This window comes from Lissotriton vulgaris, unplaced genomic scaffold (genome assembly GCF_964263255.1).
Source record: "Lissotriton vulgaris unplaced genomic scaffold, aLisVul1.2 SCAFFOLD_1313, whole genome shotgun sequence".
Classification (NCBI taxonomy): Eukaryota; Metazoa; Chordata; class Amphibia; order Caudata; family Salamandridae; genus Lissotriton; species Lissotriton vulgaris.
In genome coordinates this window covers 98,708-126,424 of record NW_028252521.1, presented here as the reverse complement: position 1 = coordinate 126,424, position 27,717 = coordinate 98,708, and the positions used below count along the sequence as shown (strand labels likewise).

General features: G+C 45.4%; 1 pseudogene; it reads right to left on the bottom strand.

Moving 5' to 3' along the window:
* Nucleotides 1-24,713: 24,713 nt before the first annotated feature.
* LOC147662130 (18S ribosomal RNA) lies at nt 24,714-25,853 on the bottom strand (annotated as a pseudogene).
* Nucleotides 25,854-27,717: the final 1,864 nt, after the last annotated feature.

Sequence of the window (27,717 nt, the reverse complement as noted above, 5' to 3'; positions counted from 1 at the left end):
TGTGTGAGTACATGTAGTGGCTTTGAGATGTGTGTACTACTGATTTGGTTGATGTGCACACTCTGCTTGGTGTGCATGCAGTGCTGTGAGTGTATGTTGTCTTGTACTTGCCTAGTGTGCATCCCTTGCATGTCCAGCTGAGTTTGCTATGTGGTGGATTGGCATGTGCATCTGTTGTGTTTTTGCTGTGGATGTATGCAGGTTTTGGCCTTTGTTGGCTCTTTCAGCTGACAGATGCTCTGTGTGTGATGTTCTATTTGCATTACATTGTGTGAGAGTTGTTTGTGCATTGTGATACATTCAGATGTGTGTTGCAGCAGGTGTAGTGTGCATTACTTTTGTATGTGTCAAATGCAGCAAGGTGGATTCTTATTCCTGAGCTTGTTTTGAGTGCACATTGGTGGTTTGTCCTCCTACTTTTTGACCTGTCACTTGTCAGGATTGTGCATGCATGTGTTACACTATGACACCATGTTAACTTGATGGGTGGTGCAGTATGTCTGTCTGTGTTCTCTTATTGTCCCATTGATCCCAGTTTGTGTCCATGATTGTTTTGAGATGCTGCACTTCTTGTTTATGTTGGGGCATGGTGTCTGCGCATTGGTCCTGAGTGGCAATGTTGTGTGCTCCAGTTCTGTCTGGGTTCCCTTTGCCTTTCCACTGTTTGGCTGGTCATATGTGGACTTATTGTACTTCTGTGTATTTTGCTTTTGAGGTTTGTGTTTAGCTATTGCTTTTGTGTCAACATCGGTTCAGGCATCCCTGAGTGTGTGTGTGTGTGTGTGTGGTGTTTGTGGATACACCTCAGGGAGTGTGATTGTTTGTCAGTGTACTGACAGGACATTATTTGCACCATTCTGTGTGTTTGACATTGGTGTTCAGTGGTACAGGTGTGAGGTGGATTGAATAGAGGAATGGGTGAAAGATCCAAGATGTGTTTCACAGTCATGGAGTGTGACAATGAGCCATGTGTGTTGTGCTGATGACATACACATGTCAAGTAAGTTGAGATAGATGTGTGGCTGATCACTGTTTTACTTAAGACACTTCCTACCATCCTTGTGCCTATGCATGGCTTGCCTTGCTATCTTCCTGAGTTGTTGTACAGTGGTCACTGTGGTTTAATTGCACTCACTGTGCAAGACATATCTGATTTCATGGCCTAGGGGTGTTGTGATATGTTTCTTCTCTTGCATGTGATGTACACATGCTTTGTGGCGTGCTCCATGGCTTTCCAGCACTGTCCACCTAAATTTTTGGAAATCCCATTTATTGTCCTCCATTGCTGCTAACATCTGGTATGTGTATGTGGCTGTGTGTCAGTGTTGGGTGTGTCGGCGTGACTTGACAGGCGGTGTGTACAGTTCAGTGGTTGATCATATACAGTGTGAGTGTTAATTTTGTGACTGGACTCAGTTTGCTTGACATGAGTGGAGGGTAGGTGAGGGGAGGAGGGTTGCCATGTCCTGAACCTCTGTGCAGGGTGTTGCTCTTCACCCCCACCTTCTGAGACAGGTTCCCTGGTTGTTTGGTATGTGAGGTGTAGGGTCTGGGTACACCTGGCCAGTTAATTGTGCAAGGGGGGCACAGGAGTGCCCTAATGGGTGTGGAGGCCTAGTGTCTGTAGGGTGGAGGTGTGGCTCTATGATCTCTGTGGACTGCCCATGCCTGGTGCAGGCTCTGCTTACTACATTTTTTTCAGGTTTTCCTGTGTCTTCACCACTGCGGTGACATAACCGGGAGATTGTAGTGATTTTGCGGTTGATGGGTGACCTGGATGTGGAGGGGTGATTTGGTGACAGGTAGTACATGTGTGGGTACACTGGGGGATATGTTCCTGTCTCCACCAGAGTGTCTGATGTGGACAGGAACCGTATGTCAGCACAGGGGTTGTATATTGTGTTTGTGTGCGGAGTTGTGTGATTGCGTACCTGCGACAATGTCCTCGTCGGTCCATTACTTGCTGTTAGTGGATCAGGTACAGCACCGGAAAGGCTTGTAAAGCTGGATCCATTGCGGTCCGGACCGGTTTGAGGGGACCAGGAGGCTGGTTTCACGCTTAGCTGACGTGCTTCCGCCATCTCCGGTTGGGTGGGTTCTCTGCTGCGGTGTGACGGGCTGTTTGGGGCATCCTGATTTTAAACGGCAGTCGGGACCTCACCGCCGCGGTGGCAGGTGCATTTCTATTGCAGTTCACCTCGCACCACGGCAGACGGGAAATGGGCTATGTTTGCCCATTGTAATATGGTGGATGTGAGAATCGCTGCTGGCATGTGGAAAATTAAATTTTCCACCAGCACAGCGAAGGTGCCTCAGCCCGCCATCCTAATGAGCCCCCTAGTTCATAAAAATGTCCACGACAAGGAAACCTTTGAACCACGATACAGACCACCCAATCCAGTTCTTGGGGATAAAAGGCAACAGAACTGTCATTCTGCCGACTTTGTTTTGTTAAAGGAAAAACAGACATGTGTTCATTAACCACATGAAAAAGCATTATGTGGTCGTCCTCTACAACTGACCATCGCAAACACCAAGAAAGGTTTATTTAGAGCAAAACCTCTTAGCCTCTTCCTACTCTGAATGAAATTCCCATTGAACAAAAGCAAGGGAGTTAACCACCTTCTGAGAACTCTCAGGAATCTCAAGCCTTTCCTACCTCAAGCAGATTTCAAACAAGTGGTCCAATCGCTTGTTCTACCGAGGCTTGATTATGGCAGTTCTACACTAGGCGGCCTCCCCAAATGCACTTTGGCTCCTTTAAAGGCTTCATTGAATGCTGCGGCCAGACTCATTACGGGCACCAAGCAAAATGCATACATCTCCCCGGTCCTAAAATCTCCATACTGACGAAGCTAGAATTCAACTAAAGATCGCATGCCTAGCGCACAAGGCCATCCACTTCAAAATCCCCAATTACCTGGCGCAAAAGTTAATACTTTCCAGAGGGGGTAGACCGTCTAGGAGTGCTAACTCCCACCTCCTGAAACCCAAGAGCTTCCGCAAAAAGAGAACTTGTCAACTAGCCTTCTCGTGTTCTGCGCCAAAAATTTGAAACTGACTCCCACAGGAAATCCGGAGAATCTCCTCCAAGGCTGGATTCAAAACGGAAGCAAAACGATTCCTCATGAACAAGTTCTTACCTTCATAAGAGGAGCGAAGATCATCTATTAGCGCATTCATCACACTTCAAGAAAGGACATCATTCTGGTTCTTTACTATTGGACTGGCTCCCCTTGGTAATTCTGTTTCATTGCATAGCGCATTATACTCCTAGCCAAGGTCTATCTTGAGTCTTCTATGTGCACCATTGTATTGCTTTTGAATATTCCCAATTTGACTCTTGTACTGTTATATTACCTCACTCCCTCAAGTGTAAAGCGCTCTGATATCCTCCGAGATTAAGTTTGCGCTATATAAAACTTTATAAATAAATAAATAAATTACTAGCTTGAGTACTCAGCAGGGGATGTCAGAGCACACTACATCTCCAATTCTGCAAAGAGCAATAATTTTCAAAGACAAATCTAATACTGCCATCACCACACTTGTTACTATATGCTTTACGATGAACTACCACCTGACTCAAGATGATGCCTTTTTAAGAGCAACAAATTATAAGAAAGACTCTGGATATTGTACATAGGACTTTTCAAAACATTGTACAGTTACTTCACGCCAGAGACTGCCTTTCACTCATCAATGGTTTCTTGACAGATACTTTTTATTTATTTATAACATTTATAGAGCGAATGAATCACCCCAATCGGGGTATCTCCGCGCTGTAACAGCCTTTAGACAGCCACAATAGGAAGATCAGAACAGCGAAATTTTTAACATTTTTCTGAATGATAGGTAGTTGGTACAGAGACGGATGTCACTGGGTAGTTGCTTTTAAAGTTGAGGAGCTCGATGAGTAAAGGATTTGCCTCCTAATCTATCTTGTTTTATGAAGGGTACAAGGAGGAGATCGTTGGACCCCGACCGGAGGGTTCTAGAGGGAGTGCATCTTACCAACTTGTCTGTCATATATCTTAGCCCCATATTGTTTAGGGCTTCAAACGCCATGCAGAAAATTGTGAATTTGATTCTTTTGCATATGGGTAGCCAATGCAGTTTACGGAGTAGGGGGAGTAAAGCTGTTCTGGGGGGAGCATTGATCACTAAGCTGGCTGCTGTATTCTGGACTACCTGCAGTCTGTTTAGGGAGGTTTCCTTAGCTGAGATCAGCAGAGCGTTGCAGTAGTCCAGGGGGCTTAGGACCAATGCTTGTATCAGGGTTTTTTATGTGGATGATGGGAGAAGGGGGAAGACTCTGGGAAGAAGGCTTAATTAATGAAAGAAGGCCCTAGTGGTTAAGGTAGCATGCTCCTCCAAGCTTAGTTTCTGGTCAATTTGGATCCCTGAGTTCTTAACCACTTGTTTTGGGGACGGGCTGGGCCACGGTCACCAGGCCACCAGTTGGGTGACCACCTAGCTACTGGTTCTTTGAATAACATAATTTAAAAAAAATCTGCATTCAGCTGGTGGAAGTTGTTACTCATCCATTCAGTGATGGTTTTCATGCCCTCTGAGAAGGTGGCCTGGACTTTTGTGTTGCTCTTGTCAAAGGAGAGGAGTAGTTGTGTGTCATCAGCGTAGCATATTGGTATGAATCTTAAATTTCTCAGAAGTGACGCAAGTGGAGTAACATACATGTTAAATAAGGTAGGGCTCAAACATGAGCCCTGGGGTACAGCCTTAGAGACAATGGTGGTCTGAGATTTGAAAGGACCGAGGTTGACGGTTTGGGTTCTCCACGCCAAAAAATCGGTCAACCATTTTAGTGTGTTATCCTGTATGCCTATAGCTCTAAGTCTCTCTAGCAAGATATGGTGGGAGATGGTGTCAAATGCTGCATACTGGTCGAGCAGTATAAGAAGCACTGCTTGACCATTGTATGCAAGCATTCTGATGTTGTCTGTGACTATCACCAGTGCTGATTCCGTGCTATGTCTAGGACGAAAACCTGACTGTAAGTAATCGAAGCAGTCGGAGAATTCAATGAATTTAGACAGGTGTGTGTTAATGTGCTTCTCAAGTAGCTTGCTTTGTAGGGGGAGTAGTGAGATGGGTCGATAGTTAGTGATAACGTCTGGAGGCAGTTTGGCATTTTCCCTGATGGGCAGGATCTGCACTGCTTTCCATTCCTTGTGGAGCTTTCCTTCCTTTAAGGAACAGTTTAAAGTGGAACAAATGGGGGCAGCAAGCTGAGTGGCGAGCGATTTGGAGATTTTGGCTGGGATTAGGTCTAAAGGAGATGCAGATTTGGTCATTTTTAGCAGGGATTCAGTGTCCGCAGTGATGAGCATTCCCCCTTAGTCCTATGCCTGGATCACTCTGGCAACTTTTCATTTCATCATGTGGCTATCAGTGATGACCATCATTCTACTGCTACTGAATGGACACTTCATCCGTGCAGGAACAACTCTTAACCCCAGAGAGATCAAAGAAATATCTAAACCGCAAACGTCACAGCTTATTTTATGCCTGAGGGCATAGCATGGAAAAAGGTTACAAACTAGATAATGGGACCTTATGTGTTAAAGGTTTCAATGAATGGCATTCTTACTCAGGCTCTAATTCAGATGACTGGGACACAGAGAATGATGCCTGATTTACAGGGATATGCTACTTTGAATAATAATAAAGATCCTTATTTGAATTTAGCAAATTTCAAAGAAATGTATTGCTATCATCACAAGGCACACTATCTATTCCATATATAGAATTAGTTCCCCAAAGGAGGTATACAATTACAGACAGTGGAAACATTGTGAGTCTTGCCCCCTAATAGTCACCCTATTTTCATGAAGAATGTCCCTTATTTTCAAATTCATGACAGATCAAATCTTTCAGCTTTTGGAGGGGCGTGGCCTGAGGAATATGGAATCAGCAACATAAGAGCCAAGCTCTAGTGCCCGGGGCCAAGAAAGAAGGTCTCTGTAGATCCTGAGGCCCTCTTAAATCCACAGATAGGGTCCTTCATTTGAGAGCAGAAGCAGCCAGAGAAACAGCTGTGGCACCTGTGACCTTCTATCTTTATGAGGTACGAGATAAGACCAGACACAGAGCTGTGGCTGGCAAGATGGTGGCTGCCACAATGCTCACATGGAAACCAATCAGCTGTTGCTGGAGAGTGAGCAGTCCCTGCACCCCCAGGACTACTGATGGAGGAGGCTCACTGTGGATACTGGCAGCAATTTGAGGAGCGGTTGGCGGCTAAATTCCCACTCTGCATGGACTGCGAGGTGAACATGGTGCGTAGGGCAGCAATAGGTTAGAGGTTGGCCACTGTGAGGCTCCATATAGGCTATACAGCCGGGCACCTGGAGATTGTGTGCATCTACGCTGAGGTGACAGATGGAGTCCCCCCAGTACCTGCCTCTGAACACCAGTGAAAGACCCTGCCCCTCACCCACAGCTAAATCCTAACATTAACGTCCCTGTAACCTTTGTTTTTTTCAGTGAAGTTCTAACATTTTTCAAATTCTATTTTCCAACTATAACGTCCATGTCACCTATGATTTGCTTATTGAATTTTTAAGCTTTTTAAATTGTATTTTCCATCTAAAATGGCTCAAAAGGTGTATTTATTTCAGCCAGTATTTTCTTAAGTGGATTGATAGATATTGTTTTTTTTCTTTACATATTTTATATTTGCCAACAATGTTGCGATATCAGTGGTGACGTTGCAAAAGGTGCATGTTTTTTAGGAAGTCTTAAACATATATGTAGACAGACTTTACTTAATATCATACACTAGTTGTTTAGTAATGTAGAGTTTCTATTTGAGTTTGTGTAATCGTTTTGCACAAAAAAAGTCTCCAATGTGGTGTTTCATATATTCGCAATGACTCTACAGACCGCTGTATCATCGGTAGTTGCGTAGTGCACGTGTTTTTTTCAAAACTTTGGGACGCATACTTAGACATATTTTATTTAATATTTTATACAAGTTGTATAATGATATTCTCTTTATACCTAAAATTTAAATGAATTTTTTCAATTAAAATATTTTTATTTGGTGTTTTATGTGATCGCGGTGATGCCTGTAGTCACGATGAACGCGTGTTTGTGGTAAAGTGTATAACACATATTTATACATAATTTATAGTATTATACACATTTGGGGTTTAATATCAGTCGATTAACATTTATGTTTGACTACTTATTTTCAAACAAAATATTATTCTGTTCAATTTTTGGTCTTCGTGATGACACTGATCATCCCTAAGATCATGTGACTCGGAAACAAAGAAATTTGATTGGATGATACACTTTTCAAATATAACATTGGGAAGAACACACCCATACACCTTTCTGGTTCAGTCTCTGAGAGCACTTCAGTGAGAGAAGGTGTCTGCAATTTACTGGTGTCATTTTAATAACTTTATTACACAATAGGCAACTCAGAAAACAGAACAACAACAGGGGGAAGACCAGCAACAACAGGAAAACCAGGGAGTCCAGGAAGTACATTCTGAAGATGAGGGGCCTTCACAGAAATAAATCAGCATTGCATGGGAGTTCCTCCCAATTCCTTCTGGAGAATTGAAAACTGTGGCAAAAATTATGCAATGCACAATTTATGATAAGAGGTTGTCAAGAGGTACAAATAAAAAAGAATCTTGCTCTACAATCTTAACACTTTCAACAGCCAGGGAATAAAAGCTGCAAAGAGACATCGAGAGGCTGAATGTCCATCTACATATTTAGCAAGTGCATCAACACCTGGACAAAGAGTGCCTTCTAAAGTTCAACAACAGTCTCAAGATATCGCACCTGTAAGCAGCCGGATGGCTACTTATTGTATGGACTGTTGAGTTGTGGTTAGTGCTGATGAGCAGAGCATAACAGATTTCCGCAACAGTTGCAGGACTCAAATGTCGATTTTTTTCTTTAGGTACTTGTGGTTTTCACATGTTGTTGAGAGCTTCTTCAAGGTTATCCACTGCAGTAAATTTTTGCTTCAAAATGAAAAAAAAAGTTGAAACATCACAAAAAAATCCAAAACTCACCCCAAAAAACGGACTGAATGAATGAGTGTATGAATATGTTTATTAATGTTTGCGATAGTGGATTACTGGATGAGTGGCATATTGTAGAATACATGAATGCAAGTGTGGTACATTGATAACGGAATCAGTGTGTATGGGTAGTGCCTGAGTGAATCCATGAGTGCATAGGTAGTGCCTGAGTGAATGTGTAACTGCATGAGTAGTTCCTGAGTGAATAAATAAATGCATGGGTAGTGCCTGAGTGAATGGATGAGTGCAAGGGTAGTGCCTGGGTTATTGAATGACTGCATGGGTTGTGCCTGGGTGAGGGAATGAGTGCATGGGTACTGCCTGACTCAACAGATGAGTGCAAAGGTAGTGACTGGGTGATTGGATGTGTGCATTAGTAGTGCTTGGGTGAATGGATGACTGCAAGAGAAGTATCTGGGTGATTGGGTGAGTTACTGGGTACCTCCTCATTGAATGGATGATTGCATGGGTGATTGCATGGGTGCATGGTTAGTGCCGGGGTCATTGGATGAGTGCATGGGTACTGCCTGAGTGAATGGATGAGCACATGTGTAGTGCCTGAGGGAATGGATGAGTGAAAGGGTAGTGGCTGGGTGATTGGATGTGTGCATGGGTAGTGTCTGGGTGAATGAATGAGGGCATTGGTACTGCCTGAGTGAATGGATGAGTGCAAGAGTAGGGCCTGAGTGAATGGATGTGTGCAAGCGTAATGCCTGAGTTTTTGGATGAGTGCAAGGTAGTGCCTGGGTCATTGGATGAGTGCATGAATAGCACCTGGGTAATTGAGAGAGTGCATAGATAGTGCCTGAGTGATTGGATGAGTGCATGGGTAGTGCCTGGGTGATTGGATGAGTGCATGTATAGTGTCTGGGTGATTGGCTGAGGCCATGGATAATGCCTTGTGTCCTTTAGTAAATCTCCATAATGCTTATCTGATGCTTTGCGCATATTTTGAAAGGGATCAGCCATTCCGTGGCTGAATGGCATGCTGATGAGTTAGTGGTTTCTCCTTTATATAAATGTACTTCTAAACTACACAGTTTCCGTAATTTAATAGAGAGCAAGTGTGACACTACAGCTTGTCGGTCCTGGGTTCGGGGAAGCTAAAGTGGTAGGAAGTTTCATTCCCTATACACCAAGGTCCCATTTCCTGCGCATAGTTCTGTATTTGTGCAGAATCCCTGCAACACTGTCACTATCAACCTACCTGTTTTATTGTATATATGCCTACAGCTAGGACGGTCGACCTCGAATCAGGGGATCCGAGGTCCTCTTCTTTGGGTGCAGCTCAGATCCGGACTGGAAGGTGTGGTGGCCAGAGAACATGTTTCCACCAGCAAGTTCGTCCCAGGTGGCTAAAAACCTAGGGATTAAGATTGACAACGGCCTAACACTGCGATCTCAGATAATCGGTCTTACTGGCACCTGTTTTGGCCTGCTCCGGATGTTGCGCAAGTTTCTCCTCTTACTATCGGAGGAGCATAGGAAGATTACAGTGCAGGCGATAATTGGCTCGAGAATTGATTATTCGAACATTCTTTATCTCGGCCTGCCAGAATATCTGCTTCAACGGCTGCAGGTGGTCCAGAACTCGGCAGCACGGGCAATCTTTGGACTATCTCGCCGTGCCAGAGCCTCGGGCCTCCTGCAGTCACTGCACTGGCTTTCCGTCCGGAAGCGGATAATTTTCAAGGCCTTGACTCTGGCGCATAAAGCTCTGCATGCCTCAGGAGCGAAATACCTTCAAAAAAGGCTTGCCTTTTACCATCCAGCCAGGCCCTTGAGGTCAGGATCCTTGTTCCTCACCTCGGTTCCGCGTGTAAAAAGGGCTCGTATTGGAGGCCGTTGTTTTAGACTGCTGGCCCCCCAGCTATGGAATACGCTTCCAGCGGCATTGCGCAGTACATCAAACTTACTGGCTTTTAGGAAGGGTCTCAAAACCTTGCTTTTTACTTCTTAGCTGTTCCCTGGGGTTGTTTTTCTGGATCCTCTTTTTTTTCTGTCTTTTACTTGTTATGTTAGGAGATAGGTGTGCAAACCAAAGCACCGGGACACTCTTTGAGTAGCCGTGCGCTATATAAAATCAAGTATAACATAACATAACATAACATAACTTGGTTCGAGTCTCAGCAATGACACTGAACATCCTGAGATTCTGGGAAAATCCCTTAATCTCCCCGTGCCTAACAAAAATGAATGTGTGTCCTTATGTAACACAACTGGTGCTATGTAAAGCGCTCTGATACCCGATACCGGGTCAAGTTTGTGTGATATAAAACTCCATTAAAAAAAATATATATGAATATGAATTATATTAATTAATTAATTATATGAATTATGTGTGAGTGAAGTCTAGATATCACACTTGATGTATAATTACATACATGGCTCTCTAAGAGCATACATTGCTTTGTTACTGAGTGTGCACATGCATCAGTAAGTTTCTACATTTTTTACATTTTTCAAAGCAAAAAACCTTTTGTGAATCGCATACCCACATCAATTCCTAAATACTCCTGCATCTAAAACATATATTCACCCTTCCCCATACAAAAGCTACCCTTCAAATTAAGCTAGCACAACATCTTTTGGGGCATTCTGTACTATTAATCCTCCTCAATTGTAAATAAACCATGTTTAAAGAAAAAATGTCACCCTCAACATATACATGAAATTTTCATCAGCCTTACTGAACATAAATCACCATGTAAATATATATTCTAATCAAATGTTCATCCACATATATAGCTATGTACAACCACAAGAACCTTATCCCAACATCTAAGCATATAAAAAGTGGTCATATAAGTTGAAAAGCACATTGATAAACACTTCCCAATACATACCTAACAAGTGTTACTTTTTTCAAATTCATAAAAAGGCAAAAACAATGCTGATCTTTTATCTGTGACTACACTACTCCTGTTTAATAGTAATACTAAAGGTACTACAACTGCCACAATGCTAATAGCAGATGTATCTATTCTGCACTTGATGTTTACACATTTAAAAAATTCTTAGTTGCTGATTGCAACTTTGCACAATACTATACTGTTATTTTTCAGATGTACTCACGATGATCGTGAAAAAAAACCTGGCGTTCAAACCTATATCTGCCTCAATTGTTCTAAAATTTAAATACTAAACAACATTTTATTACATAGTCCTGAGCTGGAAATTAAAGCTTACTATAACTTGGATGGATGGCTCCCAGCGGATCCACGCTGCCAATGGTTCCAGCGCCAATGAAAATAAAAGGGGGGAGAGCGGACCGCCTTGTCGGGTGCCTCGCCCCAGAGTAAACACCGCCAAAACCCTGTTATTTACTACCACCTGTGCATAACTGTGGCAGGGTATGCTCAGACGTGAGTCCCTTGCTCACTTTGCCACTCGATTCAAGCAAGCCGGGCTGAAGACGGCTGGAATGCCAGAAACCGGTCCTCGGAAGCCTTTTTCCGGTCCAGGGAAGACATGGCTTGGCAGTTCGGGCTGGACTGTTCCCATGAGGCACAGGGTCAGACTGATTTGCATATAGCCATGTCTGAACTGGGGTGGCAGAGTGGGCTACGGAACGGTGATGGATTAAACCCCGATCTTTTGACTGGGTGTGAGTGTTTGATTGATTCAGATGCTCCATCCATCACCACCCCCTTTTGTACCGCTTTTGGCCGTCATAAGTGTGGCAGGGTATGCTCAGACGTGAGTCCCTTGCTCACTTTGCCACTGGATTCAAGCAAGCCGGGCTGAAGACGGCTGGAATGCCAGAAACCGGTCCTCGGAAGCTTGTTTCCGGTCCAGGGAAGACATGGCTTGGCAGTTCGGGCTGGACTGTTCCCATGAGGCACAGGGTCAGACTGATTTGCATATAGCCATGTCTGAACTGGGGTGGCAGAGTGGGCTAAAGAACGGTGATGGATTAAACCCAGATCTTTTGACTGGGTGTGAGTGTTTGATTGATACAGATGCTCCGTCCATCACCACCCCCTTTTGTACCGCTTTTGGCCGCCATAAGTGTGGCAGGGTATGCTCAGACATGAGTCCCTTGCTCACTTTGCCACTGGATTCAAGCAAACCGGGCTGAAGACGGCTGGAATGCCAGAAACCGGTCCTCGGAAGCTTGTTTCAGGTTCAGGGAAGACATGGCTTGGCAGTTCGGGCTGGACTGTTCCCATGAGGCACAGGGTCAGACTGATTTGCATATAGCCATGTCTGAACTGGGGTGGCAAAGTGGGCTAAAGAACGGTGATGGATTAAACCCAGATCTTTTGACTGGGTGTGAGTGTTTGATTGATTCAGATGCTCCGTCCATCACCACCCCCCCTTTTGTATAACTTGTATTGCGCCATCACTCCTCAACCTTTAAAAAAGTTCTGTCTCTTTAATAACCTCCCCGCATACACTCTTTGCTCAGTCTACCTAGCAACCCAGGGGAACCAGTAGGTCACAAATTGATCCAATTTTTCATGTGCTGCATTTGCATATTTGGTTGCTTCTTTGATTAAATATCTCATTTTATCAGCATTGTATGTCAACAGCCTGTTTAATTAAATTTTTCCTGTAACTTTTTACCAAATTAAAAATTTTAAATGCCAATTTTAATAGAAGCTCTCCAATCACATCTATTTTTTCAGGTGAATCAACTTGAGGTTTGACATCTCTGCTAGTCATATGTATTGCTATGACTGCCACCTCAGTGGGTTCACACGGTCCCACAGCTGTAGGAGCTTGAACAGTAGTACCATCTCCTCCCGCTCCCATGACTGGCTGTAATCCAGAACCAACTATCCCTGCTGCTCTAACAGTATATGTGGGAGGTCTTGAATTCAAGAGATTGTTAAATAAATTATCCTCCTCATCAGAATCATCATTCTATTTCTTTTCCTCTTTCATGTCGCTTTAGTCTTCTGATTCTTTCACTATATAGCAGGATACACTTTCACCACATCCATTACAACCTCCCTATAGCACCTTTCTTGTCAATCCCAGTTCTTCTCCAACCATTGCTTTAAATATCCCTTCACCTGCTTTGACATTTTCTTTCTATTTTTCTCAGTCACCATTCAATACCATTTGTTTAATTGCTCGAACTGTGTTGGTCGGGGCATCAGTTTAATGATATTCATAGCTTGTCTAATGAATTACAGCTTTTTATTGTCAAAGGTACCCTCTAAAGTAAATTGAAAATCTTTATTAGAAGTGTTATAACCATGCTATTCAGAAATCCAGTTATATGGCTAACACCCGATCTTCGTCATCATATCTGTTGTTTATTGATTCTTCTTGTAATATGGCTGACAGTAGTCATCAGCCCTTCCTTAGTGTTTGTAGTGTTTTCGCCCTTTCAGCCTCCCAGAATACCTGTGAGTGTTCTAAATTGTTCCAGAGTGTTCTACATGTGTCAGTTGATGGTCTGGTCAGCTGGCGAGGTTTTTACTCAGCTGTGTCTTGGAATAAATCTACATGTAATCAACTAGAAGTATCCTGTCATATATCACCATCTTATTTACAACAATATCGTATGCAGGTGTTTCCTCAACTGGTATTTTCTCAGCCTCTAGGGCAGGTATAACAGACACTTTAGGCTTTTTTAAAACATTCCCTATTATTCTCACTTAGAAGATACTCAAAATCACAATAAACAAATCAGCAAACAACAACCAATCTCAGCACGGCTCTGTCAAGGGTCAGCATATCACAGCACATCTCTAGCAGCAAACAACCAATGACAGAGAGGCTCACTAATCTCAGCAGGGCTCCCAGGCTGACTGATCAATCACAGCGTGACTTGTCCGTGAACATGGAAAACAATTGAAGCACCTCCTTAAACAACTTTAATCTTACTAAACACGTGTCTGCTTAACTCAAATAGGAAGATAGTCAACAGGTTAAAGTAAGATAAGTCAAACTCACAACTAATAGCCAAAAGAGATTAATGGAAACCGCTTTCACAGAAATGTTTTAAAATTAAAATTAAATTAAAATTAATACTGTCCAGCGGCAGTCCATGCTGCTTAATGCTCTTACTCCCGTGCACTTAGGAACTAAGATTAAACACACAAAAACTTATATTAAACACTCTATCCTGGCCAGTGGCGGCTGGTGACTTTTTAAAGTGGCGAGGTGAAAAAGTTGGCAGTGAGTGCTTTGTCGCGAGAGAGTCCTACAATCATAAGGTGAGTTCATGGGGTTCTACCCAGGAGGAATATTTTGGCAATAGAGTGGGGAAATGGTACTTGAAGCTAATTTTAGGAAGCATTAAAGTTTATAAAGCAATGGTGAAAGTGCAGCCTTGAAATATTTAAACAAAATGAACACATAAAAAATGCTACGTATCTTATTGTGAAGTAGTGTGGCTCACTGGTTAGAGGCGGCAGCCCCTAGAGCAGAGGACGGCCCGGGACCAGGGTTCGATTCCCGGCGCGGCAGGTTTCTGGACCAGGGTCAGCGGACTCGATAATTCTCTCGCCTCGGTGCCCACTCTGATCAGCGATCACACTCGGCAACTCTGGGCATTAGCTTGCCTCATCTTCACTAACGGCCCCACCAGACCGCCGGGGATGCCTGGTCTCACCCTGGAGATACCCATTAAGGGACCATCTCTCAGGGAAGCCAGGAAGGGTTTCGCAGCGGTCGAAGCGCCTTGGGACCCTCCGGGTAAGTAGTGCGCTATATAAATGCCAATACATTTACATTTACACATTTACATTGAATTAAAATCGTTAATTGTGGCAAGCAAGGCTTTCAGTTATCTTACCTGCACAAGGGTTGTCTCTGCACTGCATTTATATTGTTTACACTACAGCAGAGCAGACTACAGCCAGAGAGCGAGGCATATGGCCTGCCATTTGTTAGCAGGCCCGTGCTTATGTCCTGGCAGATGGTTTGTATTGGCAGTTTAGAACCCAGAAGCCCAGAGGGTGCGCGGGCCGTTTATAAATCAAACATTCCAAAGCAAAGCATAAGAACGTTTAAGAAACGGCTGACTAGGAACATGTAGTCTTGCAGGGTGATGAAAATTCAGGTATAAGGATTGAAATAAACAATACTAATCTATACAGCACAGAGGCATACGCAAGAAGCACAGGTAGTGCACAAAGTGGGAGGTTAGGGTTTCCAAGAGTTTGGACCTCTAGACTCCAGCAACGGGACAGACAGCTGGACAAGCCTAGGTGCCAGAGGGTACACATCACAGGCCAGGAGCAGCGCTGGGACTCAGGCCCATGTAGAAGGCAGCTGGACTGTGTGGTCATGTCAAAGATCAGGAAATTGGCACCACTTACAAAGCAAACAGGAAGCAATGAGGCAGAGGTCTCTGTGAGACCAAGAACAGCGACAAATTCATCACACTGCCCTTCTCCTCTAGTATGTTACAAACAACAGGGTTATACCCATAAAGTCAAAGGGACCTGGGTCCGCCGTAGGGAGACGCGAAGCCCTAGAAATTCGATTGAAAAGATACGGACAGCTGAATGATTCTTTCCAGCCGTTTTTTCCTGATAGTAAGATTGCCTACGGAGCGATATTTGCCGCATCCGACGCCATGCGACTTGCAACTTTGGCAAGGAGGTCAGCCCATCGGCCCCATCCCCTAACCTCCATTCCCCCGTTTGTCCTGATGAAGACCCGCGTTGTAAGGGCAATCCACCCTACATACCATTAGGGTCGAAACGTAGACTGCTGCCTACTCTATCAACTCCTATCATCAGCAGGATATATACAGCCGTTTAGGAGCTTGATTGTATATAATGTATTGACTTTTGCATATTCCGTGTGGCCCCGATTTATGGGTACCATCCTAAAGAACATATACATGAACTTTAATGGATGTTGTTTATGTCACATATTATTGAATACTGAGTCACAACTATTTCACTCAAATCCTCAACCAGCACTCCCTTCCCTCCCCCCCCCCCCTTCCTATGTGGGCACAAAAATTATTGGATGAAATACCAATGTCTCTTTTGACGTTTAACCATACAAAGGTTGATATAAGTGCATTGTGAATAAAAACATTGCACTTGCGATTTGCTCTTTCTTTTCCATTCTTTTCCATTTGTAATTAAGTACTTTTTTGGTATACTATAGACTGATTGCTTCCTCAGGTCTGGGACCCCTCTGTCCATAACATCCATAACAACTTCTCCTCTAGTAGTTTCATAATGCAGGTCTGCCCTCCTCACCCTTACTGCCAACCGGTGAAACTACATTTGTGCCCAGTGGAGCGACTGGCAGACTGTAACTGTGCACCTACGCATACAAAATATAAAACCACAATGGTGTCTGCTGATGAATTGAAATGAAAACACTAGTACATGCCTTGCATGCTGCTGATATTTGCAACAATATGACTGTGCCAGAGTCTCTGTTTGCAGTGTTTTTAGGGCTGTGAGCACCTATTCCGCGTTGTGTCCCCAGAATGCTGCATCGCCACCAGAGAAGGGTCGGGGTTGATAAAGAAATATGTCTGAAATGTGACATTTCTTTAGTTTGTGCAGGCGTTCCGCGCCTATTTTGCAATTTAATTTCTTCATCTTTATCACACACACTTGTTGTTTTATGTGTAACTGCGCCAATCAAAAACACTAAATACAAAGCTAGTGTTCTTTGTGTAAGGAAGACATCATCCCTGTAATTTTAAGAGATCTGAAGAGAACTGTGGGGTCCCCATACCTGTAGGGCTGCCAGGGTAACCCGAGTTGTGACTCAACCCAAACTGACAGTCCTATATACACGCAGGTGTGTCTCTGCACGAGCTGGTGCACCAACGAATGTATAATAAAAGGCATATCAGGTACAGTGTCTTGTGCAATAACCTGCCACGGGCACTTTAAACAGATTTCACTTGGCCATCGGCAAACTCAACGTACACACTGCAAGGGCCGCCGAGATGTGGGTGCATCCAGAAGGTCACAGTGGGGAATCCCTGCCCAGCCATCCCAGCCTTTCACCCCGACCGACGTGATCCTGAGTACCACAAGGCTGGGTAATCGCATTACCACCCGTTACATAAAGCGCTGCGCAGCCAGTGGCAAATGTGCCGAGCTGCACTATATAAAAATACACGTTTTTATTATTATACAGACACTACAGTGTCTTGTGCAATAACCTGCTGTGAGCACTTTAAACAGATTTAGCCATCGGCAAACTCAACGTACACACTGCAAGGGCCGCCAAGATGTGGGCAGTCGCGGCCGGCATTAAGGGCGGGTGGGGGGGTTGGTGGAAATGGGGTTGTCGCGCCGTGAGGGTTTCGGGGGGGGGGTAGGCGGGCTAAATAACAAAAATAAAACTTACCTTACTGTCCCCAGACTCCAGACTCCTGCCGTCCTGCGTTTCTAATTACCAGGATGCTCGTCATCAGCCTCCCTCCCCTCCACCGCACCGCAGCCTTGTGATTGGTCCGGCCGCTGCCCCACCAGCGTCATTTTCTCTCAGTATGCTGCAGCATACAGAGAGAACAGGGAGAGTGGGAGGTGTTACTCGAGGGCAGGCGGGAGTGGCTTGCCCACTGTTGTTAATACTGTCTGTTTGGGAAAGCCGCTCCCCCCTGCCCTCAAGGAACACCTCCCACTCTCAACCAGAAACTTCTGCTTTCTTGCCGTGCGAGAAGGCAGAAACAAATGGTAGTTATTACGGTAATGGCTACCATTTGTTTCTGCCTTCTCGCACGGCGAGAAAGCAGGGGGGCGGCGCCCAAACGCCCCCATAGAGGAACCACCACTGATCCTGGCAAAGAAAATTTCATATCAGAAACTTCTGTGTGCATGCACCACCTCGCACTACACACTACCTTACGGAGACAAGTAAACCAGAATATCTCGAGATCTTAATCAAAACAGTATTTTCCTTAGCCCAAGCTGCTCAGGTTGCGCTCCTGCCTAGAAAATTTAGGGTAAGCCCACTCATAAGGTGGGAGCTTCTTGGCCAGAGCTATAGGTGTGGCCTTACGTGATATTTGTTGGCAATTTCTCGTCAACAGCTGATAGCTGATAAGCATTTGTTTTGCACTACCATTAAGTCAGATGAGAGAGCACCAGAGTTTGACAGCAGTGTATTACCATCTGTTCTTCCTAATGCCTTCTCTTGTAAATGCTGTATTCTTTAATAAATTTAGGTGTGTTGCATTACTTTGGAATCAGTGTATTCTGTTGAGATCTGGTCATTAATGAACTGCTTTGATATATTCCTATGCTTGTAAAGGTTGGGACAATGCACTATTGAGGAGGTAAAGCAAAGAATACTTGCCAGTAATCGTTATTACTTCGATTAACCTTCTTTGTCCCAGTACCTTTATGGACCCTCAGAGCAGTAGGAGTCCTGGGGGGAGCCGGAAGAGTGCAATACATGCCTTGGCTATTAAACCAGGTCAAGTAGTGTTTATAAGAAACAGCATACCTCATGTAAGTACCAGACAAGGTAGGGTCATCAGATTACTGAAGATTTCCCATAAGTTATTGGTGAATTACTGCTCCCTTTGTCCTGTTCTCGCTGTTGTGCCACTCTTTACCCCGCTCAACCAGTTTGTTAAGATAAAAAAACTCAGAATATTTGTAGAGATGATCACTAGAACAGTTTCCAAACTCGAAAGAAGATGATCCAGCCAATAAAAAGGTATCCAAGTGAATTTTACAATCTCCACCACTTGTACTACTTCCCAGGACATCTGACACAGCATTACCATTAAAACAGTCAGGAAGGATATTGGAAGGGGTGCCCAGTGCTCACAAAAGGACTTCCTGGAAGCACTTTATGTGTCAACTGTTTAGATGGCTGCCATACTTCTTGAATTGTGAAATTATTTCGAGTTTTGCTGAACAGACATGGTCTGGTAATTGGAGGTACATCATTTCACTGGCTACTAAAAAAGCATGCTCACAATGTCACAAGAGAACCCTCTTTTAACCTACAAGCACTCCATTTTCTCATTTTGACACTTTACCCAATTGCTTACTGTTCGGTGTCAGCGCCTCTCTACAGTTCAATTTTTGTTCAAACAATAACTGAAAAATATATTGCAGCTTTTAGTTTAACCCCTTCGGCGCCGGGCTAATTCCCCCACAGCGCGGGGGGAGGGGGGCGGCGCGCGGCGCCGCAGTAAGCATGACGAGCTCAGCTCGTTATGAGGCACAGTGGAGCTGTGATCATGACGAGCTGAGCTCGTCATGACTCCGCCCACTCAATGAAATGCCCCGCACAGGAGGGGAATTATCCCCGTGTGGGCGTTCCACGGCAGTTATGACAGCTCAGCTTGTCATGAGCACAGCTCCACTGTGCATCATGACGAGCTGAGCTCGTCATAAGCTCCGAACCAGTTAATAAACTCAGCATCTGCCATGATGTGTGTGTCATGAACTCAGTGTGCATCGATATAAAGAAAACTTTTAATGTTCCTATGACTTCGGATACAAGATGGTGTTCTATATCCATGCTATTAAGTATTTCATTTTCTGTAATCCCAGTCTTTTCAGTCTGAGGAAATTATGTTGAATTATATTCAAATTCCAAAGCCAACATGTGCACCTTTTACTAAACCTTTTATTCAATTTGTGAGAACAAAACCATAAAGGTTCAAAATAAACACACCGTTCAGTAACCATAAAAACATCATCCGATCAGCATATTAACTTGAAGACATATTAAAACAATACAGATCATAAAACTCTTCACCACATACAAAATTAAATAAAAACCATCTGATTGGAGGGCCCACCGAAAAGAAAATACAACAGTCTGGGTGAGGCTGTTATTAATTCATAACAAGCCTCAGTTGAATGACTTCTCTCTGAAAATCTGCCACAGAAAAGCAAACAAGCTCAGAAGCAGTGACTGTAAATACAATATAGGAGGTCTGACTTGAATGAAATTTTGATATTTTAAGTGGTACAATACATTTTGCTCTGAAGCGAGCTTAACACTTACAAAAAAAACATACACATGCAAAGTATCCTGGATTGAAATTAAGTCCAATGAGCAAGAAGCCCGATCATTGACCTTATGCTGTTGGTGCTGCTAACTAGGGTCTTTCTCTAAGTACTACTGCTAAACATCAAAATGAGGCTGTTAAACTAACTCGTCTCCAAAAGAAACATATTAGGACAGAATTGCATGGTTATTTTCTTTTACAGCATTTGCGGGCCGGCACAATACCTTGGGGCCTACAAGTAAAAAATATACCAGTGATATTTGTGGAAGATCAGGAATATAAGAAAGGCTTTAGTTTTATAAATACTAAATGCAGTAGAGACCTTATGGTCCACACGATTGAGACGGCACAACGTCTATGTAGTGAGGAAGAAAAAGAAATTGCTGAACTGTTGAAAGCCATTGCTGATAACAAAACTGAAGTAGAAGCAAAAAACCTGATTGAGAAAATCGAAAAAGAAATACAGACTTTTAAAGATATCACTATTAACACCAAAACTGCCCAATTTGAGAAAGACTCTAAAGCGTTTAAAATAGACCAAGTTTACCCCTTTTTAAAAGAAGATTATTATACCACGGTAGAGTCAAAAAGAGCTTTAAACAACTACCAAGGCAGATCAAGGACGAGATTTACCACCTTCTCTTCCACCTCATCAGGATCGTCCCCTGATTCCAACCAAGGTCAGCAAAATAAAAAGGGCTCCAACCAACCTTTTTTAGGAAAGGGCGGACAACAAAACGCCCGATTCAAACCCCGCTGGGAAATGCGGACGAGGAACAGGTACTACAACAATTAGATTTATCAACAATAGTGAACCTTTCTGACAGACCCCTCACTAAGGACGAAAGCATGATCCTCAATTTGGGCCTCAAATTTGTCCCAAATCGACGAACTGACTTTACAAAACTGAAGCTAGAGGCTTTGGATTTTTGTAGAAAAATCAGATTGAAAACATACTTTGCCGGTGTAGAAGCTCCCACAAGGGGTTTGACTACTGGCCTTAGAGTAAAATCTAATTTTTTACCCACCACGAATATTCCTAAACAGGTATATGCCTTTGAGCAAGCAGTGTTGTCAGCACTCACAAAACTAGAGAAAAGCAAATCATTTGTCAACTACAATATAAGCAAGGGACAACTCGCAGCCATAAAAGAGTTAAAAACAGACCCCTCTATTATAATCAAACAGGCTGACAAGGGTGGTGCGGTGGTAGTGTGGCCGCGCCCAATGTATCTGTTGGAAGGAAGGACACATGTCGACAACTTAGAATGGTACCGAGCGGTCAGGAATGACCCTGTTGTTGAAATTCAAAATAAAATCCTGAGTATCACCAAAGATGCACTAGAGAATGGCTTCTTGGGTCCAAAAGAATATGAATTTTTAAACAAGAAATCACCGAGAACACCTGTTCTCTACTTCCTACCGAAGATCCATAAAAACAGCATGACACCACCGGGGAGACCAATTGTCTCCGGTTGTGATTCGGCCCTTGAACCAGCTTCGAAATATATTGATTTTTTCTTGAAACCTTTTCTGACTGGGGTCAGATCGTACCTAAGGGACACTATTGACTTCCTCAATAAACTTCAAGAAATGACATTTGATCCTGACACACAGCTGATGGTAACGCTTGACGTTACCTCACTGTATACACAAATTCCCCAAGATGAGGCTCTTGAGGTAATGGAAATTTACTTAGACCAGCGCGAGAGACCACACAGAGTTCCAACCTCTTTTATTCTAGCCTTGGCCCAGATTACACTAAAAAGCAATTACTTCAAATTCGAAAATGAGTTCTTTGTACAAACCAAGGGCACAGCCATGGGTTGTCCTTACGCTCCAGAAATGGCGGTACTGTACATGTCACAGTACGAAGAAAAATTCATCTATAAGGACAACCCCTATGATGCAAACATCATACAATGGCTAAGGTACATTGACGATGTCTGGCTCCTGTGGCAGGGGAGCCAGACGGACCTCATGGCATTCCACGAATGGTTAAATCTGAGACACCCAGACATCAAATTCTCTATTGATTGCAGTAATCAGCGGATGACATTTCTTGATGTGGCCGTGGGCACCGAAGGGGGCAAGTTCACCACGACTTTGTTCAAAAAAGCCACAGATAAAAATACAATCTTACATTATAAGAGCTTCCACCCACAAGGGTTGAAACAGAACCTACTCTATGGTCAATTACTTAGGATTAGGCGGAACTGTTCGGACCTTGACGAATTTAATGTACATGCTGAGACCTTTTGTGATGAACTGAGCAAAAGGGGTTACCCCAAAAAACTCCTTAAGCACTCTAAAAAAAGAGCGCGCTACACCCCCCGAGAGGAACTGCTCAAAATAAAAACTAAAAAAGAGTTGGACAAGCTCGTGTGTGTCACGACCTATGGAGCTCACACGAATAAATTCAGACAGATTATTCTGCGGAACTGGCATTTGTTGGAGGGATTAGACTTCCCCCTGCAAAAACCAATTTTCGCGATGAGGAAAAACCCAAGTATCGGTCAACAAATCATCAGAGCTGATAGCTTTTCACCAAAACCCAAAAGTGACTTAATTTCTAAATGGAACCTCAAACCCATCACAGGCCATCATAAATGTGGTACGTGTGTGGCTTGTGCAAATGTTGTGGAGGGAGATGAATTTTGTCATAATGGCATCAGATGGAGACACAGTTTACAAACAAACTGCAAAAGTAAAAATGTAATCTATGGGATCCTGTGCGCCTGTGATAAATTATACATAGGCAAAACATGTCAGCAAGTGAACGTCAGAATAACTCAACACCGCTCTCGGCTTAAGAGAAAAGTGCAAAATGCCCCAATGGTCAAACACTTCGTGTCTGCAAACCACAAGGAAACTGACTTTACATGGACAGTCCTAGCCGGCATTGACCCACAGCACCGATCACCTGATGTGGAGAAAGCGCTACTACGAAAAGAAGCCTACTTGATACTCCGGTTTAATACCATAAATACCGGTTTGAACTCCATGAGTGAAGTTTCTAGATTGTAGCCCGGCTTCACCATGGTAGGGACTTCAGGTCCCGTAATGCACCAGTACGAGCATGCGAAACACTCCCACTTCTGATTGGCTCATCCAGGATGAGCTCACCTCTTTGAATCACTGAGGCAACCGAATCCGCACTCACTTTCAGTGAAGGAATGAGGAAGTGAAGAACGCTGCTAAGCTGCAAGGTAGGACAGCCGTTCAGTTAACTGGCAGCGCGTAACGAGGCGAGGCCCGCATAAGATGTAAATAACTCAAACAGGGCACAAGTGTCCATTAATAGTCGACCCGGGCATGGTTTACAGCGCGGCTTGTGTAAACACCCAGCGCGCGCTCCGTGCCCTCAGAACAGAGATCGTTGCTCCCGAGTGACTCCTAATTGCCGCCCGTGCTTTTTTCAACAGACTCACGGCACTGGTCGCTTTAGAAGAAGCTACCGGCAGAACCCCCGGTCTCTTTTTAGAACTAAGGCAACTCTGACTTTCGAAGAGCTGATTACAACAAAGTAAGTGAATCTTTGTCAAACATAATACACTATCCGAGAGTGCACTGTTACCCACATTGAAAACAGCGAGTAATACGCTCATTTTACTTGCAGTTCACTATGTGGAAAGTGAAGAATTCAAACCTGAAAATCGCAGCAAATCATTGATTTTCCTTGCACGCACAGAACCCACCAACCTCCCGCAAATCTGCAATAGTGGGTTGGATGAATAGAATCACCTCAATTCCCCAGAGGTATGTCACATTGTAAAGTGGTATACATGAGAAAGCGAGAGTAGGTTGATGGGAGCAAATGGTAACGAGTGTCCCAAAAACCTTTTTTGTGTTTTTTATTAATAGGTTTAATAAACGGGGAAAAGAATTCATTTGGCCCTGAGGAGAGTTTGAGAAGACACCTCACAAACTCGAAACGCGTAGGCGGACAGGATCAAGTCCTCAGTTCTGACAAACAGATTAGATTGCTAGGAACTACAAGCCTGCTAACATTTCTACCGAGAGGTCGTTTTGTTCTTTTTTGGAGATCTATTAATAGACTCCGTATTGGTCAAATTTAACAATTCTGTAAATATTGGCATGTAAAAATATATGGTTATATATTGGTTTTTTTCCCTCTTTTTTTGTGAAACAATATCACATGTTTTTTGCACATTGTATTTTTCATTAGTAATATGTCTTTACAATTGGTGTTGTATGTTGCGTTAAATTGTTGTGTTATGATGCACCTTTTGATTTAAGTTTCTTGTCGTACGCTTGTGGCTAGTACGTGCAAGACAGTGTGATTTCTCTAGACTTAAGTGACTTTTACTCTTTGATAAAATTGAAAAATAAAACGGCGCAACTAATCGCCCAGATGAACATATTAAACTTTGTTTATCTTCTTTCATCCTAAAGTTAATTGGTGTGAAATTATCGAAGTGTGGGTTTCATTCTTTCATACAGTATTTGGGCCCTTACCCCACTTCCGTCCGCATGGGCCAAACTCCCTTTGTTGTAAAAAGCTAACTAGGGGCGGGCAGAGAACCCTGCTCCGGCAGCCGAGTGTATGAAGATTTGCCTGCTCTGTGCTCCCAAATCCTATGCCAAGCCTCCCCAGGCCCTGATGGACCCCCCTGTCCCCAGCACCCGGACCTTCGGCTGGATTACACGATGGGGGGCTCCTGTACTCCAGGGCCCGCCGGACAGAGCTCAAGCCCCGGGCCCGGTCCCAGTCGTGGCTTCCGAACCCTAGGCCAGGCCGGGGAGTGCCTCATGGGAATAACGCTGCTGAATCATTAGTCGGCATCGTTTATGGTTGGAACTATGACGGTATCTGATCATCTTTGAACCTCCGACTTTCATTCTTGATTAATAAAAACATTCTTGGCAAATGCTTTCACTTTAGTTCATCTTGCGCCAGTCCAAGAATTTCACCTCTAGCAGCACAATACGAATGTCCCCAGACGTCCCTCTTAATCATGACCCTAGTTCCGAAAACCAACAAAACTGGAGTCCTATTTCATTATTCCTAGCTGAACTATTGGGGCAACCAGCCTGCTTTGAACACTCACATTTTTTCAAAGTAAATGCTTCAGACCCCCAAGACACTCAGTCTAGAGCATCAAGAGGGCGCCAAGAAGGAGGGGCTGGGACAGCCGCTAGCTCACCTCACCGTGGACTGCTTGCTCGATCCCAAGATCCAACTACAAGCTTTTTAACTGCAGCAACTTTAATATACTCTATTGGAGCTGGAATTACCGAGGCTGCTGGCACCAGATTGCACTCCAATGGATCATTGTTAAAGGATTTGAAGTGTACTCATTCCAGTTACAGGGCCTCGAAAAAGTCCTGTATTGTTATTTTTTATTAATACCTCCGTGAGTAGGGAGTGGGTAATTTGCACGCCTGCTGCCTTCCTTAGATGTGGTAGCCATTTCTCAGGCTCCCTCTCCTGAATCAAACCCTGATTCCCCGTTACCCCTGGTCACAATTGTGGGCACAGAAAGTATCATCAAAAGTTGATAGGGCAGACATCTGAATAGATTGTCGCCGTCACGTGCGGTCGCCCGAGGTTATCTTAAGTCACCAAAGCAGCCGGCCGTGCCTGGATTGGTCTTGGTCTGATACATGCACGCACCCCGGGAGGTCAGCGCTCATTGGCATGTATTAGCTCCAGAATTACCACAGTTATCCAAGTAACAGATGGAGCGATCAAAGGAACCATAACTGATTTAATGGGCCATATCCAGTTTCACTGTACCAGCCGTGTTTGTGTACTTACACGTGCATGGCTTAAGACAAGTAGTAGCATATGCTTGTCTTTGAGACAAGCATATGCTACTAGCAGGATCAACCAGGTAACGCACCTGCAGACAGGGTGGGTTCAAGAGCCACGTGGCCGTCTCCCTGACTGGCAACCTTCGCACACCCCTCCCTCTCGGGAGTGTTAGGGAAGGAGCCTGCCTGCCTGGGTGGGAGGGCTCGCTGTAGGGATGGAGAGGTGTGGTTGCATGGGCACCGGCTGGCTCAGCCGTCTCCCCCGGAAGGGAGAGGCGGGCAAAGGTGCAGCCTGAGCAAGACTCAGGGGTGCTGAAGCCTGGCTGCGGCGGCACCCCTCGGAATGGTCGTTCTGAGCTGCTGTGGAAATGCGCTGGGCGGAGAGGGGTGACGGTGTGGCGCCCCGGGCCTATGAACCTGCTGGGCGGCAGCGTCCGAGGGCCTGGCGCCACCTGACCCCTTCCACTTGGGTCAGACCAATGGGGGGGCGCAAGCTGCCCAGGCCGCTCGGCCTTCGCTCTGTTGGGTAGGGTGAAGGGCCTCCCACCAGGAGGCAGGCCCTCGAGTCGGACGGTCCATGCGGGCTAGAAGCTCTTTGCTGGAAACAAGCCAAACAGTCCATCCTTAAACAGACCAAGAGTGCCCAATCGATCGGAGAAAGGCCGGGGCCTCCCCAGGCAGGCCGACCTGTGCGGGGGATGTCGGCTTTGCATCAATGCCCGCTCCCGAGGACAAGAAGGCTCAGAGGAAAGGCCCATCAGAAAGGGGCTAAGAGACAGGCAAAGACCTGGGCCCCTGGAGACACCGGCGGATGGGCCCAGGTCCTGCCATCCCCTGTCTCGGAATCGCTGAATCTCAGGGAGGTCTGACTGACCCTCTCTCTAGAAATCCGGAAGAAATATACCCCCCTTTCTTGTAATCCGTTCGCACTGAGTGACGGAGGGGAACCAAGGCGCAAACTTGCCCGACCTCCTGGAGCCCTAGGTGGGATTGGGGAGGCAAATGAGCCATCATCAGGACTTCCAGGGAAGCCCGGCCATCTGGTCGCCCTATTGGAAAGCATTGTGCGTGACCAGATGGCCGAGGGGATAGGTGCGATCAGATGGCCGAGGGGAAAGGCGCGACCAGATGGCCGTGCTTGAAAGGTGGTCATCTGGTCACTCTGTGCCCTAACAAAAGGGCGAGCGGGTGCTGAGGCATAGGGGGCCAGAGGCCCTGGGCTCCAGCTGGGCCTCAGCCATGGGACTGCAAGGGGGGAGCCGACAGGCCCTCCGACCAGGGCCCTGCGGACACCATGACAAGCAGATGAAACGGGGGAGGTCTGCACGGGACCGATGGACCCCTGTCCTGGGCCCTTGGCAGAGAGGCAGGCCGGAGGATGGGGTCCAGTGCTGAAGCGTCCTGACCTGGAGCCGGGCGTGCCCCTGGACCCCATCTGGGATCCTGGGCCCAGAGGCACAGGGGAAGCCTCCCCAGGCCCACGGGACCCCAACCAGGCACCCTGCCACACAGCAGTCCTGAGGAAGGAGCCTGGGGTGGAACGGCTGCCCTCCCAGAGCCCTCAGGGGCACCAGCTGGAGCTCCTGAACCCAGCCAAGCAGTGGGAGGCTTCCCAGGCATGACGGGCCCGGTGGGCCCCTGGACCCATCCAAGGCTCTCAGGCCCAGAGGCACGAGGGAAGCCTTCCCGGACAGAGCCCGGGGTGGGGAGGCTGCCCTCCCCAGGCCCCTCAGTAGCTGGAGCTCCTGGATCCAGCCAAGTAAGGGAGGCTCCCCGGGCACGACCGGGAGATGAAACCCAGGCTGGGAGCCCCCTCAACGAGGCCCGGAAGGGCCCCTTGACCCTAACGGGGCTCCTGTGCCCAGAGGCGAAGGGTGGGGCCTCTCTGGGCCCACAGCATCCCCTCCCAGGTGCTCTGCCACGCGGCAGGCCCAAGGACGGAGCCAA